The following is an 11,576-nucleotide window of genomic DNA, read 5'->3' on the forward strand; positions in this document are numbered from 1 at the left end:
GGGGGGGTGGGGGGGAGAGAAACACCCCGGTTACTACAGCATGTGACCCGCGCGGCCAGCGTGAACACAGGATGGGGGAGGGGAGAGAAACACCCCGGTTACTACAGCATGTGACCCGCACGGGCAGCGGGAACACAGGATGGGGGGGGGGGGGGGGGGGGGGCGAGAAACACCCCGGCCACTACAGTATGTTGAGACCCGCGCGGGCAGCGGGAACACAGGATGGGGGAGGGGGGGGAGAGAAACACCCCGGTTACTTCAGCATGTGACCCGCGCGGGCAGCGGGAACACAGGATGGGGGGGGGGGGGCGAGAAACAGCCCGGTTACTTCAGCATGTGACCCGCGCGGGCAGCGGGAACACAGGATGGGGGGGGGGGGGGCGAGAAACAGCCCGGTTACTTCAGCATGTGACCCTCGCGGGCAGCGGGAACACAGGATGGGGTGGGGGGGGGGGAGGGGGGGGGGGGCGAGAAACACCCCGGCACTACAGTATGTTGAGACCCGCGCGGGCAGCGGGAGCACCGGAGAGAGGGGGAAGGATGTATCAGTGTATACAGTATATAAATATTTAAAGTGCATTAAATTCCCCCCACCTGAAGCATCTGTCCAAACTCCTCCATGACCGGATCAGTAAATTGTAAATTATAGGAGCTGACAGAATTATACAGCAGGATATGAGGAGGAGGAGGAGGAGGAGCAGCAGCAGACGCGCATGCACGCACGCATGCACGCACGCATGCACGCATGCACGCACGCACGCACGCACGCACGCACGCACTCAACCCCCCTCCCCCCCATTACTTACCCATGCAGAAAGGGCGGTTTGAAGTCCTGGCAACTCCATCCCGTGTCACAGCCAATCAGCTACGATTTTTTTTTTTTCAAATTTTTTTTTTTTTCCGAACAGGGGATTTTTTTTTTTGCAGAGCAGGGGAAAGGTTACTGGCCACGAGCCAATATCCGATCGCAGCTGGCGAGTTGGCGACCGGGTTTGTCGAGCACTGTATATATATATATATATATACACACACATACATACAGGCCAAGCAATATCCTACATGTGTGTTTTTTTTTTTAAATAACTCAGTTCTGTACTATGAGAAAATACTTGTAACATTTTTGAAGTGAAACTTCTTTAGTGGCACCTATTCTCATGGGGCAAAACTGGAGCGAAGGAGACGAAAATGAAATGGAAGTGACGTAACTAACCCTCCCCCCACGCTTGCTATGACATGCGGCGGGTGGCGGCGATAGCCGCTGGCGTCGCTCCTAATGGCGGCCACAACCCCCCCCCACCCGCAACCCACCCCCCTCCCCCCCACGGCCGCCGTTACCCCTAGACGTGCGCAGAGCTTCCGGTACTGTGGATGTACCAAGATGGCGGAAGCCCCGCAAGTCCTCCGGCTGTGAGGAGGAGCCGCTGCTCAGCCTCTCTCCTCCCTCTTGCTTCCCCTTCCCTGAGTCCCACTGACTGAGTGCCGCCGGTGCCGGAGGAGGAGAGGAACCCCGGGATCATGACGGCCGCTGCGCTGTCAGCATGTGCCGCGCATGCGCGCACAGACGTTATCGTGCGCTCCTGGCTCCTGCTCCGGTAACGCGGGAAGCAGGGGGTTTGAGCGCGCCGCTTCCCACGCAGCACTGCCGGAGGGGGGGGGCTCTTAATCACGGTATCAGCCCCTCACATACGGCGGGCCCGGTGCGGCCGCGTCTCCGTGGGGGAGGGGGGGAGGAGAGGAGGGGAGGAGGAGGGGGAGAGACTCAGACAGAGCCGCAGCTCCGCCTGGGGTGGGGGGGGGGGGGAGTCAGGAGAGAGGGGGCACGACACAGAAAGAGACACACACACATATACACATATACACACACACACTGACTGACACACATACACACACTGACTGACACACATACTGACTGACACACATACATTCATACACACACACACACACACACACACACACACACACACACACACACACACACACACACACACACACACACACACACACACACACAATGACTGACACACACACACACACACACACACAATGACTGACACACACACACACACACACACACACACACACACACACACACACACACACACACACACACACACACACACACTGACTGACACACATACACACACACACAATGACTGACACACATGCACACACTGACTGACACACATGCACACACTGACTGACACACATGCACACAGTGACCGACACACATGCACACAGTGACCGACACACACACAAACAAACACACATACATACTCTCTGACTGACACACATACATATTCACTGACTGACACACATACACACACTGACTGACACATACACTGACTGACACGTGTGCCGAGCACGCGCGTTATAAGTAAATTTCTGTGACAAAAGTCAAAGAAGTTTCACTTACTACAGTATGCGCGTGCACAGCACACACGGCTTTTTTTTTTTAAACCCCTGTGAATTACATTTTTAATGTATTAGAATGTAACAAGCATTTTTTTTTATTCTATAGCAACTATTTACAAAGTCACATTCCCTTCCTCTTCTGAAACTTGCTCTGGCACACCCCTTTTTGAGCCCTGCCTTCTAGCAGTGCACCAATTGTATCTAGTGACTGCCTGGTCTCATGATCTTCCCCACAGAACTTTGCATCTTTGGTCCTCTTCTGCTGCACTGACAGACATTTAGTGAACCCCAGAGCTGAATCTTCGCCGATCGATGACAGGAGAACTAATCGATTGGCAATTTAGCTAATTACTTATAATTGTGTGGATTGTATTGATGCACATATTAAAGGGAACAAAAAAAAAAACCCGGCATCTTGGACTGCTGCTTTAAAAACCAGCATGTAACTAAATATAGCTAATTGACCTTCATTATTCTTTTTTGTAACCAGCTGTGCCTTACAGGGAAAAAAATCTGGAAGCCAAACACTTCAATCAGCATTTATTGTAAGAGAAGACTGTTTAACGTGAAAACATGTTCAAGAACTGACTAATTATCAAACACAATGTGAATTGATGGCTAGTCCTTAAGGATATCATAAACAGGCACACCATGTTCTTTTACAAACCCCCCCAAAAATAACAATTTGCGTTGTAGAAGTTTTTTTTTAGTGTTGCCCTTTTCAAAGTGCTCTGCACTTTGGTTAGAATGTGTCTCCTGTTACAGGAAAAAGCAATTCATTGTTGAGTGAGTAACAGTGCTTAGCATACGAAGCCAAAATATGATTTTGTAGGCCAGTCAGGAAAGCCAGGAGGTTTTTTTGTTTTGTTTTTTCTACACACACCCCAATTGTTTTTTTTTCAATCTTCTTGAAGCATCTCAAAGTGTAAGAAACCTTCTTCTGCAGTTTCTTACATCCGGAACAGATCATTAGTAGGTCTAACTACAATGAGTTCTTTCAAAACAACTGCCAGATTGTACTGTGTTATATAAGCACTCGGATTTCAATAGCAGCATACTGTAAATGTTCAAGTACAGTACATTTATATTGCATACCATTGTATCTCTTGAACAAGCACTAGTATACAAACATACATTTCTTGCCAGCAGCCGTAACCCCATATTAATGCTGCCATAGAAATCTAAGTACAGGCAAAGCACTGCACAATGTAGCTGGTGTATATGATTCAAAGAGTTCATTAATGGATCCATATGCTTTGCACCATTGAATTGGTTTAGTGGATGCTCTCCAGTCTGACCACACTGAGTTATCAAACTCCGATTCCTAGGATGTATTTATATCTTTATTTGTATAGCACCATTAATGTACATAGCGCTTCACAGCAGTAATACCCGTTACAATCATATCAATAACAAATAATACAAATAACACATAATGGGAAGAAGTGCTTCAGACATAAAAGTGACATTAGGAAAAGGAGTCCCTGCCCCAATGAGGTTACAATCTAATTGATAAACAGGAAGAACTTACAGAGACAGTAGGAAGGTCTTTTTATAAGTGCGTGTGCAAGGGGCCAGGGTCGATGTATGAAGTGTATAGTATCAGCCACGGAGCAACTCATGGGATCAGACTACATTAGTTCTACTCTGGAACTCTTGTATACTATGATACCTATTGTCCATTTTATCTGGTTGGACATGAAAGGCTGATTTTACTTAGCTTGGGCCTTTTGATACAACATCTGGTCTTCCTGTAAACCAGCTGACAGAAGCACTTACTGTAAACCCACAGGAGGTGATGATTCTGTGTGACTGGAGATGACTATACAGGAAAAGGTGTCTGCTCTATCAACATTCACAACACCCCGTTTTGGTTTTGGTTTAAAGGGATCTAAAGCCATTAAACATTCTCGGACACTTTATCATTTATTTCCTATTTCATTTTGCTTTCAGCTTTGCCTAAAATCCTAAGAATAAAAGCGAATAGTTAAATACTAAAGAAAATGCCAAGCATAGTCTCTTCTTAGAGGATGAGACATGGGCCTCTATTCAACATGCTGTCTTCTCTGTGTTGGAAAAGAGTTTAGCTCCATTCAAATCAATGGGACTAAAAACAGGATAGTTGACAGCTTTCCACATATTGCATAGGAACCATAAAGTCAGCAAGTAACATTGTTGTGATCGGAGCAGAATGGTGTTATCGCAGCACATTGCTTTATGTTACTGCAGCTAAGAGGTTACGGTGAAAATAATAAATCAGGGCGTAATCACGTTACAACATTGTATGTGTAAAAATGTTTAGCAAAATTTAAAAACCCCAAAGAGCTAAAAAAGGGAAATATTTAAATTGCGTGCGTACTATTTGAATCATAACTTCCTTACGTTTGCCACTGAAATATCATTATATGAAATAGACCATTTATTATGTTACCTCAGTGTGGTTGTGCACATATCTATATAAATATAGTTTATTAAACTGATTTGGGGCTTCCTTCATTGCAAAGTGATTAGGACGCCATTACTAATCACTGTAACAAAAATATGCAATAACAATTTTATAAGGTGGGTGGGTCGAGACCTCTTTGCTTCAACCAGAGGAGCAGAAAAGGGGAGTGATGGGAGAATGTGATTTTGGACTTCATTCTGTGGTCTTCCAGGTTGAAATGTATTGTTTTACGGATACTTCATGTGTAAACCATTTTGTTAATAATACTGTGATTTGGTAGGCCTTTGTCTCACTTGGGGTGTTAAAAACAGCTACCACTAAAAAGGTTCCAAATGCATACAGTGGTGACTTGACTTTATACTTTGAAAGGTGAGGGAGAAGCAGATTGGCCCTGGTCCTGCCCCCCCGGGACCCAATCTTGTTCAGATGAAGTTAGAATTGTTTCTGTTTTTTTGTTATTTATTGGAAACATTGTGCACACTGTAACTGCCCTCACTGTAAAGAAACGTTTCCTTTGTTTCTGGTGAAATCTCCTTTCCTCCAACCTAAAGGGATGACCCTGTGTCTTTGTACTGCCCTTGGGATGAATAGTTCTTTTGAAAGCTCTTTGTTCTGTCCCCGAATATATTTGTATATAGTTATCATATCCCCTCTTAGACACTCTCTTTTCTACTGTAAATAAATCTAATTTAGCTAGCTTTTCCTCATAAATCAGATTATCCATCCCCTTTATTAATTTGGTGGCTCTTCTCTGCACTTTCTCTTGTTGCATAATGTCTTTTCTAACGAGTGTTGCCCAAAATTGTACTTCATATTCAAGGTGTGGTCTTACTAATGCTTTATAAAGGGGCATAATTATGTTTACTTCCCTTCCATCCATTGCCGTTCAAAGCAAGATAAGATCGTGTTTGCCTTTTCCGTTACTGCATGACTTTGGGCACTATTGCTAAGCCTGCTGTCTACAAGCACTCCCAAATCTTTCTCCATCAAGGATTCCCCCAATTTGTCCCCATTTCATTTGTAAGTCGCCCGTTTATTCTTGCATCCCAAATGCATAACTTTACATTTATCTGTATTAAACATGATCTGCCATTTACCTGCCCACGTTTCCAGTCTCTCCAAGTCCCTCTGGAGAGAAATCACATCCTGCTCTGATTCACTACCTTACACAATTTAGTGTCTGGTTCCCTGGGATCTCTCTTTGGCAGCACACACTTTCTTAGTGCTAGAGAGATCCCCTGCAGTTTACACAGGAGGCTTTTCTACCTGACTGTTGATCCAGGTGGAGACTGGCTAATTGTCTGAAGTTGCAATTAACCAGCTCCCTGCTGGACTCCTCAGTGAGATACAGGCTTCCTATTCAGAAAGGGGTAAGGCCCTGTCACACATACATATTGAGGAATCGCTGCCCTTCTCATATCATAACAAGCAACATAATAAGTTAATAATCTGATATGATTCCTCAGGTTACATTGCTGTTTGTGACCCTCACGGAGCATCTTATAGATTTCTTGTTTAGAGACATTTGCTTTTACCTGTTGCCAACGTCATTCTGGCTTTATTTTCCTCATTTTTGAAGTGAAACTTATTTTTCTGGCTCCTTTTCTGTACAAAAATGTAACTGGAGCAAATTACCTTCATGGTGACGGAAGTAAAGAAAGGGAAGTGACATCACTGTGGGCAAAAAAGGCTGTCGGCGCACGTCACTGTGGGCAAAAGAGGCCGGCGCGCAGGCACAGCACCGCCTTCCGGTTTGGGAGCAGCAGCAACCCCAACGGAGACCACACAGACACGCAGAGAGAGAGACACACACACACAGAGATACACACGCAGAGAGAGAAACACACATACACATAGAGACACACACACAAATCCACATGCAGACACACACACACATCCACACACCCAGAGACACGGATAGAGACACATACACACACACACGCAGAGACACACACACGCAGAGACACACACGCAGAGACACACACGCAGAGAGACACACGCAGAGACACACACGCAGAGAGACACACACGCACACACATGCAGACAGAGACACACACACGCACATACAGACACACATACAGACAGAGACAGACACACACACACACACACACACAGGCAGAGAGACACACAGACACACACACACTAGGAATTCACAGTTACTATAAATATAGATGTGCAAATAGCTAAAACAGGAGGTGTGTGCTGAGCAGGTGCGTTCTAACGCTTCGGCCCCAGTGAGCGCGTCGGAGCTCGCGCCCTCCACTCGAGCGATCTGAAGGACTTAAGATCAGTCGCGTTGGGGAGGTGTGGCGGGGGCGTTGCCAGAATGTCATGCGACTGGATCATCCTCATTGGCTGAACCGCCACAAGACAGAGCCATCACTTGGCCGCCGCGCTAAAAGTCAAATATCTTGACTTTCCAAAATCTGGTCGTGCCATCGCGCTTGGTTATGTGCGCGCACATGCACTGACTGGGACCAGCCCCAGAGGGCTGTCTCTTGTTTGCGCCGCACACGACATCGCGTGCACAGCCGCGAGCAGTGGGAATGAGACCCAAGTCAAACATCTTTGCGTTTTGTCACTGAAATTGTGTTTTGATTTTTAATTAAAAACATCATCATCACAAATACAATTTCTGTGACAAAAGACAAAGAAATTTCACTTAAAATGCACGTGCTCAGCCCACACACACCTTTTTACTCTAACCATGTCAAACTTTGGTTAATATTTAAATAAACATTAATCTTCCTCCTTCCATTGTAGCATTATTGGTTTTCTGGAATAAAGAAAAAATGGAGGAGCAGGGTGAGGGGAAATATGATGCTGATGACAACTGCTGCAACCCCCTGACGTGGGTCCAGTGGGGTACAGTGCACCCCAATGGATCCCCTATTTGGAGGATGGTGGGGAGGTAATGGTGTTGGATGGTACTAAGTAAATGTCACTTACACGGCCTTGTGCAAGTGCTTATCCATCAAGGTATCTTTTCCTCTGTATCTTTCAGGTGTGGTATTCCTCTTGCTTCCCCTGTGACCTTCTCTCTTTAAGATGGGGGATCCTTCCGCTTCAACTCCTTTCTGTTCCTTGTGGATATCTCCCTTACATGTAGTAACAGGAGAAGTTACATGACACACGTATGATACATTTGATTGAATGTTTCTATATGGCAGGTTATTTCTCCCTGGCTTTGTGTGAGGTATTGGTTTTCTAGCTGCTAGTACAGGAGTCGGCAACCTGCGGCTCGCGAGCCGCATGCGGCTCTTCTGGCCGGTCCATGCGGCTTATTTCTGGAGGTGCTTCCTCCTTTAAGCCTTCAGTGCCTTCCTCTGCTTGTCGGCGTTCTCCGGCTTCGGCGCTCTCCACAGCTTGTCGGCGCTCTCCACAGCTTGTCGGCGCTCTGCAGCTCCGGCGCTCTCAACATCCGCGCAATGAGCCAGGCTGCCCAGTCTTCCCACACTGCTTGTCGGCTCTGCAGGGTAGTGCGCGCCATGCCGGAAGTGTGTGCCGCGCAAGCTTGTCGGCTCTGCGGGGTAGTGCGCGCCATGCCGGAAGTGTGTGCCGCGCAATGCCCCAGTCTTCCCACACTGCTTGTCGGCTCTGCGGGGTAGTGCGCGCCATGCCGGAAGTATGTGCCGCGCAATGCCCCAGTCTTCCCACACTGCTTGTAGGCTCTGCGGGGTAGTGCGCGCCATGCCGGAAGTATGTGCCGCGCAATGCCCCAGTCTTCCCACACTGCTTGTAGGCTCTGGGGGTAGTGCGTGCTGCGCCGGAAGTGCGTGCCACGCAATGCCCCAGTCTGCCTGCACCTCAATTGTTAGGAGCGCCGAACGACCACAAGAGTGCTACAAGTATGTGTGTGGGGGGATTATTTTGTGTGTGATTATATTGTGGGAGTGGGGAAGGGGATAATTCTGTGGGGATGGGGAAGGTGGTCAGATTATGTGGCATAATCATGTGGGTATAATTTTTATGTGGCGTATAGAATAGAATTTTACAGCATTTGCTGGAGTTGGTCGAGCACAATTTGAACTTGAGTTCGCGGACTTGCGGGCAAAGGATTTGTGGAATTAAAAATTGAAATGCCTGGTCACCGAACTTGGGGATCTGGAAAGGCAGAAGTCAGGCAGAAGTCTGCCTGGGTGCAGCATCACAAGTGGTCTGAAATTGACGATCTTAAAAAACAAGAGCAGATTATATTTAACATTTGGAATTGTCTACCGGACACCTACAGTCAACTGAAGAAATACGCATTTGGGCTTCGCTCAATCTTCGGATCGACATACTTTTGTGAACAAGTGTTTTCTAATATGAATTTCATAAAAAGCAAACTGAGAAGCCAACTATGAAAATGTTTAAGTGGTATAAGCGCTCTAGTGCCGGATCCGCATAATATCTCTGATAATGATTGTCCATATAAATCCACAGCACTGTTTCAAGGGGTTTTTCATAATTTGCATAATACTCAAGTGGTATGGAATCCTGAAAGGGGCAGAGCAAAGGGGGAATATCCCACTACCCACACCTCATTGAGATGGTCCCTGGATCTCTATTAAACCACAGACAATGTTGAATGAAGATTGCTACTCACATCTCTGGAGTGCCCCCCGTCTGTGCTTGTCCTGAGGCATGCGGTCACTCGCAGAAAGTCCAGATCCAAATGCAAAAAGATGTAACGCACCGCCAAAGAGAGTGGGTCAAAAAGTAGGTCAAAAATTAATCTTTTATTCGTCCATAAAAACGGAAGTGTAAACCTCCTACATGTTTCGTGCGTATAGCACTTTATCAAGTTTTTATACAAACACAGTTTTGATATACATCATTTTAAACTAAGTGTAGATGTGTATATTAAATATAAAGATGATAATCCATATTAATGGGAAAAGACTGTTTTCTAAATATATACAAATATACCTATACTGCATATCATATATTAAAAAATGAGCAATGCCTAACATAAGGGACAAAAAAACTGTGTTTTGTATGAAACACAAACAAATGTTTCATTATAAATATTAGAATTAAATTGGTATGATTATAATATCAACCATACCTTTAATATGAGCATATACTGTAAGGTCCCAGTTTAGTACAGAAAGTAATTGAATCTTTCACAATATTCTTTTTTTTTTTATAAATACTGTAATACTTTTTTTTAATCTTATGATGTGGTGTGGATCACATAAATATTTTTAAGCTTTTCTCTTTTTCCTGTATATGCTTATGTTAGGATCCGCATTTCGTCATTGTTTATGTTGTTTTCTGTATAATGTTCATTGTTTGTGAGCACAATAAAGTTTGGTTTGTTGTACTGGTCGACATGATGACGATTCTGGCGTAATCGCGTCAGTTTGTATGGCGCGAATCAGTGGAGATACTTCCGGGTTCAGTGAGCATACAAAAACCAGTGCAAGAGGTAAGATTCTTGTATACTTTGATAAAGCTCCACGGAGCGAAACATGTCTGTGTGATTTTCTCCCGTTTTTGCTCTTGTTAAATAGTTTTATTTTTCACCCTCTTCGCTTATTTATTGAAGTGGTGCGGCGACTTTTTGGCTATTGGCCACTTTTTTCTTTGACTCTACCTTCAGCGCTCTTCACACCAGGGATTGCACCCGGCAAGTGAAGACTCCTTATTATAGAGTGGATTACACCAAAGGAGAGGAAACTGATTCATTCATACAGCCGCGGCCCCTTTTAACCTCCTACATCCCCGAAAAAATTCGGGGATGTTTTCCATTTCTCACGGACTTTTCCGCGCGTCCCGCTCTCACCAAATAGCGCTAATAGTGCTAGACAATTAAAGCGCTTAGCGCTAGACAATAAAAGCGCCCGCGGCGCCCAAAACGGCCGAAAACGGCCCGCATCTGCCCGCGATTTTAAAAATCGCGGGGAAACGGCCCCAGGAGGTTAAAGGCGGCCGCCACTGTATGTGAGTACTTGCCAATTCATTATTGAACTGTCTTGATAATAGGAAGTTGCCTTTGGATATTGGGGCATTCATACTTCATGCTCTATTTGCACTTTCTGAGTGGAATTTCTACACCTCCACAAGATAAGTATACTCTAGAATGGACTTAATGTAAGACTTGCCTAGGGTGCATCCTGCAACATTGCAATTATCCTTTATCGGAGGAAACATTTTGGAATTATATCCAGTCCGGCTTGTTTCCTTAATTAGTGCACCCCACACCCTTTGAGCCCCATCTCCTCCCTGTTGGGAGATTCTATGGTTCGATTATATAGATCCAGTCATCCACTCATCAAAATAACACGTCCACAGAGGGTTGGATCCTGAAAAAACAGGACCCAACAATCTAGCAATCCCAGGTCAAAACAGGGATTCAGTCCTACTAGCAGTTGGTGTATGCGAGGAACGCTTAGAATCGGCGTCCTCGTGGTGGTGGAGGGATGGCAGCTTCTGGGTATCCGTCGTCACGGTATCACAGTTGCTGCATGATTACCTCACCATACTGTTAGAGCTGTGGCCTAGACAAGCAGTTCTAGCCTGGTTGGGACCCAGTCATCAGGTTGGTGCCTTAGGCTTATTATGAACTCTCTATAGTTGGTATGGAAATCTCCTCTCTCGCTCGCGTTCTCTCTTGCTCTAGCTCGCGCTCTCTCTCTCGCTCTCTCTCGCGCTCTCTCTCACGCTCTCGCCTTCTCTCTCGCGCTCTTTCCTTTTAACAAACGAATTCTTGATCAGTTTGCAGATTGTAAAA

Source organism: Ascaphus truei, chromosome 11, assembly GCF_040206685.1.
Source record: "Ascaphus truei isolate aAscTru1 chromosome 11, aAscTru1.hap1, whole genome shotgun sequence".
NCBI classification, from domain to species: Eukaryota; Metazoa; Chordata; class Amphibia; order Anura; family Ascaphidae; genus Ascaphus; species Ascaphus truei.